Source organism: Mastomys coucha, unplaced genomic scaffold (assembly GCF_008632895.1).
Source record: "Mastomys coucha isolate ucsf_1 unplaced genomic scaffold, UCSF_Mcou_1 pScaffold9, whole genome shotgun sequence".
NCBI lineage: Eukaryota > Metazoa > Chordata > Mammalia > Rodentia > Muridae > Mastomys > Mastomys coucha.
Window position 1 is genome coordinate 56,892,566 of NW_022196915.1, and position 8,909 is coordinate 56,901,474.

Here is an 8,909-nt window from a genome sequence, read left to right on the forward strand (position 1 = left end):
ATTAAAAAAAAAAAAAACAAACAACTCAAAATTCCCACTGTTTACCTTTACCTTCTTCCAAAACAGATTCACAAAACAGAGGAGACTGATTAGCCAAGTCAGATCAGTGACAGGGCCAGTTTCCTATAACAGATTCACATCAAAGGTTCCTCTTTTAATGCAAAAAATGATAATTCTTAACTGCTGAGCCATCTCTCCAGCCCCAGTGATAATAATTCTTAACAGTGGTAGCACAGGCATTTGATCTCAGCACTCAGGAGGCTGAGGCAGGCTTATCTCTGAGTTCAAGGAAAGCCTGGTCTACAGAGAGTTCTAGGACAGCTAGGGTTACACAGAGAAACACTGTCTTGGAAGAAAAACAGTGTTTTTTCTTCAGAGGCAGGGCAGAGTCTTGCTATGGAGCCCTACCTGGCCCTGAACGCTTGACAACCCTCCTGCCTCAGGCTCCCAAGTGCTGGAATAACAGACATGTGCCACCATACCTGTCTTATTTTTGAGAAAGCATCTTGCTGTATAGCTCAGGCAGGCCTTGAACTTGCAATCTTCCTGTGTGTTGGGATTACAGGAATAAGCCCCTGTGTCCCACTAAGACTCCTATTGGTGCTAAGAACATTCTAAGCACCTCCCACTAGCCAAGGCTCCTTGAGCTTCTCTAGCTAAACCTCCTCTCAGGGAACCATCCATCGATTAACCACCTAGTGTAGAAAGGAACAATACATATGAGGATGATTTCTGGTGTAGCTAACACCTCCTTACTATAAAATTATTCTGTCAACAAATATGTTTGGGTTTTGTTTTTTCTCCTATATCAGTTTTTTCCCCTCATCTATAACTGCATTCAACTTACGGGTTTAGTTGCTTTTCTGAATCTTTATCCAGTTTGTTGTTGTTGTTGTTGTTTTTGGGTTTTGGATTTTTTGTTCTGTTTTGTTTTTTGTCTTGTTATTGTTTTGGTTTTGTTTTAAAACACTAACAGGCCTGAGGTCTCCAGGGAACAAAGCTGTTGTTGTTTTGAGTCTACACTACTTCCTGGCTCTCATGCGGCCCACTGAATTCCTTCCCTCCCCTGCTAACTTAGGGATGAGTTCCTGAGCCTGGCTCAAGTCTAAGATCCATCAGGCCTCTTCAAAATTGTTTAATAATTTATGGATTTCAAGTCTCAACTCTGTAAAAGAGTTAAAAGACTTCCCGATCCCTGAAGAATCTTTCTTCCTCCCCCCCCCCCCTTATGCTGGGGAGCAGATCCAAGGCCTTATGCATGCTAAGCATGCACTAGACCTTTGAGCTACACTCCAATCCCAGGAATCTCTTCTGAGCTTTTGAAAACCTGCCAGCCTTAGTAGCTAGAGAAAAATCAGCCTCGCACAGAAAGAAGACAGATATTCAACTCAATTGCTAAAAGTGCTCCTCAGTAGCTTGCCACACCACCCTAGCCTTACCCAAGAATCTAGAAGTCAGTTGCCAAGGATTTCTGAATTCGAGGCCAACCTGGTCTACAGAGTAAGTTCCAGGACAGCTGGGGATACACAGGGAAACCCTGTCTCAAAAAAAAAAAAAAGAAAAAGAAAAAAAAACAAAACAAAACAAAAAAAAAGGAGTCAGTTGCCTAACTGGCACATAGGAAGTGATGTGATAGCACAGATCTCTGGAAGCCTTTTTACCCTCCTATTATCCCGTTCACAGATTGGACACCTCCTCCCAGAAGTTCCTTCCTTCAAGCACGTTTTCTCACTGGTTCCAGACCAGGCCTATCTTCTCCAGTTTTCCACGTGTGCCCTTTGGGGAGGAGCGCTAGGCCTCAGGCCTAACCTGAGGCCAAGTCCGTCAAGAGCAAATCCCACCCAGGGTCCAGGACAGCAAAGTACCTTTCCACTAAGTGGATGGTGCCAGCGGAGTCTTGCCTAGATTTCTTTTTAGGTCTTGTGCCACTGAGCCCCCGACGTGAGCGCTCGCTCTCTCTCCTCGAGCCACCTCCTTTCCCTCCTATTCCAGGCCCTGCGTTCCTCCCACACACTCGGCCTGGAATAACGAATTCCAGTCCACCCTGACCCCGCCCCGGGCACCTCGTGCCCGTGGGGGAGGGGCGTGGGGGAGCTGCTAACCCAAGACGGTGGGAGGGCCCTGGCTGAGAGCGCCCTGCTTGCCACCAGGCGCCTGAACTTTTAAAAATGTCCGTCAAGCCTGCACCAGTGCGCCTTTAACCCTCCTAGCTATTCACACCTGAGTCTTGTCCTCTCACCCGGCCTAGAGTGGTCAGGGCCCTGAAGCACGCTGCCTAGGCAGAACACCGCCACTTGGAATGAACCACGTGCCCCACGTCTTGACTTCCGGCTCTCCCCAGCCCAGGGGCTCGGCCCATTGGCCAAACAGCCTGCCACTCAAAAAGAGTCCATCTCCTCATTGGTTCGCCCTTTCATGCAGTCTAGCTATATGGAGGTTGACTCAAACCGGTGTTAAAAGTTACCGGAGTAATTTTAAAGTGGGTTTTGAGGCATGGGAGTTGCCCTGAATCCCTTTCAGTGGGCCGCTCCTGTACACAAATTTAGCTAATATGTTCATGTTGATAGTGACCTGCCCTGTCCCCCCAAGTTAAAGGTCTAAAGTGCAATTGGTAAATAACAAAGCTTGAGAGAAGGCAGTTAGTTGCTCCTTGGTGCCTTGTCCGGGACTGAGGGATGCACCAAAGACACCGCCGTGAGGAGAGTTGGGGATAAAACTGTTCTCCAACCCTAACAAAGCCTCAGCTCCCTATCCTTTTTGGTACACTGACCAAAGCTTGCATGGAAAGATTCACTCGCATACTGAATCAGTCGCTTAGGGAAGGGAGTCAGAGTCTTCCGCGGGTGAAGTATGAAGCAGTTCTCTGAGCACACCTGACTGTAACCCAAAACAAGCAGATTTCATTGCAAGGGTTGTAGGTTGGGTTCCTTTAAGATTTTCAGTTTTGAACCAAGAGTAGGTAGTTTTAGTACAGTGCTCCCAAGTAATCCATACACTATTCCACCACGGGAAAAATCCAGTCTTATTTGGAATGGAGATAAAGATGAGAAGTATTGGAACCATTGGCATTTGTTAGGATTCTTTCTGAAGCTAAGCAACATCTCTTGTTGTTAGCACCCCATTGAGGTGCTAACGTTGCTAATAAATGTTTTATCTCTAGGGTAGCAATTTTTAAAAAAGCACACACAAATACAGCACTTGTCTAATGTATGCAAGAGCCCTGTGTACAATCTCCAGCATCTCCAAAAAAAATAACACTTATAAAACATACACTAGGCATTGGCGGCAGCGGCGGCGACGGCAGTAACAGCGGCCACTGGAGCGGGACACCAGCGGGGCGGTGACCGTGTAGGAGGTAGTCTCACTCTTGGGGAAACTGCTAGGTACCGTCGCTGAGCTGAAGGTGGTTCTGTACCTGCTCCAGGTGTGCCTCGAGATGGCCTGGAAATCCAGCGGTGCCAGCCACTCAGAGCTAATCCACAATCTCCGCAAGAATGAAATCATCAAGGCAGATAAAGTATTTGAAGTAATGCTGGCTACAGACCACTCCCACTATGCAAAATCTAACCCTTACAGGGATTCTCCACAATCAATAGGTTTCCAGGCAACAATCAGTGCCCCTCACATGCATGCATATGCACTAGAACTTCTGTTTGACCAGTTGCATGAAGGTGCTAAAGCCCTTGATGTAGGATCTGGAAGTGGAATCCTTACTGCCTGTTTTGCACGGATGATTGGACATAGTGGAAAAGTCATTGGAATTGATCACATTAAAGAACTAGTAGATGACTCAATAACTAATGTCAAAAAAGATGACCCAATGCTACTGTCCTGTGGGCGAGTGCGACTGGTTGTGGGTGATGGAAGAATGGGATATGCTGAAGAAGCTCCTTACGATGCTATTCATGTGGGAGCTGCAGCCCCAGTTGTGCCCCAGGCATTAATAGACCAATTAAAGCCTGGTGGAAGATTGATATTGCCAGTCGTCCTGCTGGTGGAAACCAAATGTTGGAGCAGTATGACAAGCTACAAGATGGCAGTGTCAAAATGAAGCCTCTAATGGGGGTGATATACGTGCCTTTAACAGATAAAGAAAAGCAGTGGTCCAGGTGGAAGTGACTTTCTCTTCTGCTCTTTCTTCCTCTACACATTCAAGGTGAAAGGGTGTGGGCTTTAAGACCTTAGCCTGCAAGAGCTGACATTGGTGGTTTCCTTCATGCTACTCCATTAAAGCATCAGAAACTCATGACATTAAAGAGTGACAAGTGGTGCATGGTCTGCCCTTCTTTCAGTTTGACTCGTACCTTTAGAAAGGGAGGATGAGACCTGGTCGGCACGGCTGTGTCTGGGCTTTGCAGGGTGATCTTATTTATCAGACTTCCCTGCATATTTATGTCATGTTTATTTATAGCTGCTATATGGTTATGGAAATAAACACTTTGATCTGGAAAAAAAAAAAAGCATACACTATCTCAAAATGTGCATGCCCACAGAGCTGGTGAGGGTGTGTGCAGTAAGAATATATTTAATTTACTGCAATCATTCTACAATGAAATACATCTAGACCATTACCCATCTAAACCATTGTATCCCCATAAATATATGCAGCTATTGATTTGCCAAAACAGCACACACATATTGCTGAAATAAAGTATTTTGAGGTAAAGAATAGATATATTTTTTAATTATTTATTTATGTATATGAGTGCATTGTAGCTGTCTTCAGTCGTACCAGAAAGGGGCATTCGATCCCATTACAAATGGTTGTGAGCCACTATGTGCTGCTGGGAATTGAACTCAGGACCTCTGGAAGAGCAGTCAATGCTCGTAGCAACTGAGCGTCTCTCCAGCCCAGGTGATATATTTTTTTAATGATTTACTTTTATTTTACATGCACTGGTGTTTTGCCTGCATGTATGTCTGTGTTAGGTTGTCAGATCCCCTGGAACTAGAATGACAGACAGTTGTGAGCTGCCACTAGGAATTGAACCAGAGTCCTTTGGAAGAGCAGCCAGTATTCTTAACTGCTTCCAGACACAGACGATCTAACAGAAACATCAGAACCCCATCAGGCTCTAGAACCTAGGGATGAAAATGGGTCTATACAGCAACCACATGGTGGCTCATAACCATCTGTAATGGGATCCCTTTTCTGATGTGTCTGAAGATGACAGTGTACTCATATACATCTAATACATAAATCTTTTTAAAAAATAGGGTAAGGGGGTATGGGGTAGGAGGTTTGCAGAGGGGAAACTGGGAAAGGGGATAACATTTGAAATGGAAACAAATAAAATATCCAATTAAAAAAATAAGAAAATGGGTCCATAAGTATATAACAATACAGCTCTTCCCAGACATTCATAGCTTCAGATATTGTGGTCCTATAAGAACTATGGACTCTGACTTTACTTTTGTTGTTCAGAAAATAAGATCCCAAAGTCACAGCAAGACTGAGCACAGGAAATTGCTTTACTCTGCTGAGCCAGAAACTACAGAGAGGATTCCATTTAAAGTAGACGTAGAACTTCAACGTCTTAGGCAGAAGGAAATATAAATCTTCCCAGGAGAAATACATCCATAGCCAGGTCCCCAAAACTCTCACATAAAAGGTGTTAATAAATGAGCTCACATGAAAAAATAAAAATAGCAAACATTAAGAGACACTGTCAAAATCAAAAAGTGGGCAAGAGATTAGAAGAAACCAACATGGGTGTTTGGTGCCACACAACTGCAATCCTTATACATCAGGGCCAAGGAGGGAGCGCTCTCTAAAACAAAATTAAAACAAAACTTATTTGGGGCCAGCAGGCTGGCTCATGCGGCAAAGGCACCTGCAGCCAAGTCTGATGACTCAAGCTCAAGCACCAGAGCCCAAATGGTGGAGTCAGAACTGGAGGGACTGTGCAGTGGCTAAAAGCACTAGCTGTGCTTCCGGTCCCATGTCCTCACATGGGTTAAATTCCCAGCACCCACATGGTGGCTCACAAGTGCCTATAACTCCAGTCCCAAGGGAGGTGATGCTCTTTTCTGGCCCTTCTAGTTTTTTGGGAACTACACACACGCGGTACACAGACATACATGCTGGCAAAACACCCATACATATAAAAGGACACTTGGGATTAAGGTGAAACTCCTGAAAGCTGGTCTCAGATCTTTACATGTGTACCATGACAAATACCCAGCCACATGCACACATAAATAAACGTAATACATTTTTAAAACCCTTTTTCATCAGAAGAGGAAGAGAAAGAGGAGGGAGAAGAAGAGGAGGAGGAGGAGGAGGAGGAGAAGGAGGAGAAGGAGGAGGAGAAGGAGGAGGAGGAAGAAGAGGAGGAAGAGGACTACAAACGGTAAACCAGAGTACCCTGCTTCAATGTGGCCCAGCTTACTCACTCTATTAAAGATATGAACAAAGCCAAAAGGCTGAATTACCCCCAACTAAAAATTTTCTCCTCCCTAACAGCCTTCAGACAGAAGTATTAGCTTTTCCTTGCCTTCAGATGCAAATATAAATGTCTGATCTTCCTGGGCCTCAAGCCTGCCAGCGGTTGGACTATAACCATCTCTTTGGTTCTCTTGACTCTCTTCTCAGCTCCCCTTTTCATCCTGACTAGAACCCAGAGCCAGCCCTGCCGGTGACCAAGATGCCTTTCTCTGTAGTTTAGGTAGGATTTGTCCCCATCCAATTCATCTTCATATTTGACTTCTGGAAGGGTAAGAAGACCCAGCGGGTAAGGATGCTTACATCTAAGCCTAATAGATGTCAAGGGCCCATGTGGTGGGAGGAGAGAAGTGACTCTCACATGTGTGAACCCCAAACACTGAATGTGATTAAAAAAAAAATTAAATAAAAAAATTGGTTTCTAATACGGCTAGTTGAATAGTTCATGGCAGTAGACTCTTAGTTTCTCAAGAGGCAGAGTTAGTTTTTCACCTATCATGAAGCAGGTCAGCTGTATCTCCTTTCTCTCACGAACATGACTCTATTCACAGATCAACTTGGCCGCCATCATCTGCCTCAGTGGAGCTCCATCGAATACCAGAACTGTAACACAGAATAAATTACTTCCCTTCAGTCCAGGCACTCTTTCACAGAAACATAAAACACTAAGATATAAAGTTGATGTTATCATAGTCTAGTTAACACAATACCTACAGCTGGACAATCTGCAAGGGAAATAAATTTACTTCTCACAGAGCTGAAGGTTGATTGCAAGATTGAAGATTGATGAGTCTCTCACTCCCTTTCTGCACTGTAGAACACGTCACATGACAACACACATGAAAAATAAGATGGGAGAGCCAGGACACATGCATACACACACACACACACACACACAGAGAGAGAGAGAGAGAGAGAGAGAGAGACAGAGACAGAGACAGAGACAGAGAGAGAGACAGAGAGACAGAGAGACAGAGATAGAGACAGAGAGACAGAGAGAGACAGAGGCAGAGAGAGAGAAAGAGGCAGAGAGACAGAGACAGAGACACAGAAAGATCCCTTCTATGATATTATGAATCTCTCAAACATACCTATTATTAACAAGTCAGAGCCCTTATGATCTAATTCTTAAAAAAAAAAAAATTCTATCGGCTGACATTTAGAAAAAAAACAAAAACAAAAACAAATGAACCTTATCTTAGTCAGGGTTTATATTCCTGCACAAAACATCATAACCAAAAAGCAAGTTGGGGAGGAAAGGGTTTATTCAGTTTACACTTCCTCATTTCTGTTCATCACCAGAGGAAGTCAGAACTGGAAATCACAGAGCAGGAACTTGGAGGCAGGAATGGACGCAGAAGCCATGGAAGGGTGCTGCCCCTGGCTTGCTCAGCTTGCTTTCTTATAGAACCTAGGACTACCAGCCCAGGGATGGCACCACCCAAAATAGGCTGGGCCCTCCGTGCTTGACCACTAATTGAGAAAATGCCTTACAGGTGGATCTCATGGAGGAATATCCTCAAGGGAGGCTCCTTTCTCTGTGATAACTCTATTATCACAAAGTTGACACTCAAAATCAGCCAATTCAACTGTTCCCTGGTCAACTTGACACACAAACATATCACTTTAAGCCTCAACCCTTACTTTCTTATTCATCGCCGAGATCTAAATAACTTTAAAAGTCCCACAGTCTTTACAAATTCTTACATATTAAAATTTCAATCCCTTTAAAATATCCAATCTCTCTTGAAATTCAAAGTTTACAATTCAAAGTCTCTTAACTGTGGGCTCCACTAAAATAATTTCTTACTTCAAGAGGGAAAAGTATCAGGGCACAGTCACAATCAAAAGCAAAATCAAATTCTAACCATCCAAGGCCTGGGATCAACTCATAATCTTATTGGGCTCCTCCAAGAGCTTGGGTCACTTCTCCAGCTCTGCCCTTTGTAGCACACACCTTGTCTTCTAAGCTCCAGCTGCTTGTACTCCACTGCTGCTGCTGTTCTTGGTGATCATTCATGGTACTGGCATCTCCAAAACACTGCTGTTTTCTGCTGCAACTGGACTACACTTTCACAAATAGCCTCTCATAGGCTCTTTTCATGGTACTAAGCTTTGACTTCTCTGGGCTTTCAACTGCCACTGAGGCTGCACCTTCACCAATGGCCTCTGCTGGCCTCTAACAATACCAAGTATCAGCTGCTACCCCTTCATGTTTCAAAACCAGTACCACCTAGGTGACTCTTAGACTTTACCAAGTCTGGTTTCCAACACAAGGTACAACCATGGCTGTCTCTGGAACACGGCTTCTCTGTGCTATCAAGAAACACTTCTCAGCTGGGCAGTGGTAGTGCATGCCTTTAATCCCAGCACTTGGGAGGTAGAGGCAGACGGACTTCTGAGTTCGAGGCCAGCCTGGTCTACAGAGTGAGTTCCAGGACAGCCAAGGCTATACAGAGAAACC

At 44.5% G+C, this 8,909-nt stretch overlaps 1 protein-coding gene and 1 pseudogene across 6 annotated transcripts in view; one reads left to right on the plus strand and one right to left on the minus strand.

Annotated features, from left to right (window-relative positions):
* The window catches only part of Piwil2 (piwi like RNA-mediated gene silencing 2), a 59,923-nt gene extending 52,875 nt beyond the window's left edge, over positions 1 to 7,048 (minus strand). For 2 of the 6 annotated variants that reach the window (XM_031361869.1, XM_031361870.1), the window contains exon 1: positions 1,866 to 2,190. The gene's annotated coding sequence lies outside the window, so the exon portion shown is untranslated. Of the gene's footprint in view, positions 1 to 847; positions 1,521 to 1,865; positions 2,191 to 2,220; positions 2,338 to 6,937 lie in introns of those variants that run through there. The other 4 variants (XM_031361871.1, XM_031361873.1, XM_031361872.1 and 1 more) reach the window with 4 other exon arrangements.
* Positions 3,422 to 4,174, plus strand: LOC116084708 (annotated as a pseudogene).
* Positions 7,049 to 8,909: the final 1,861 nt, after the last annotated feature.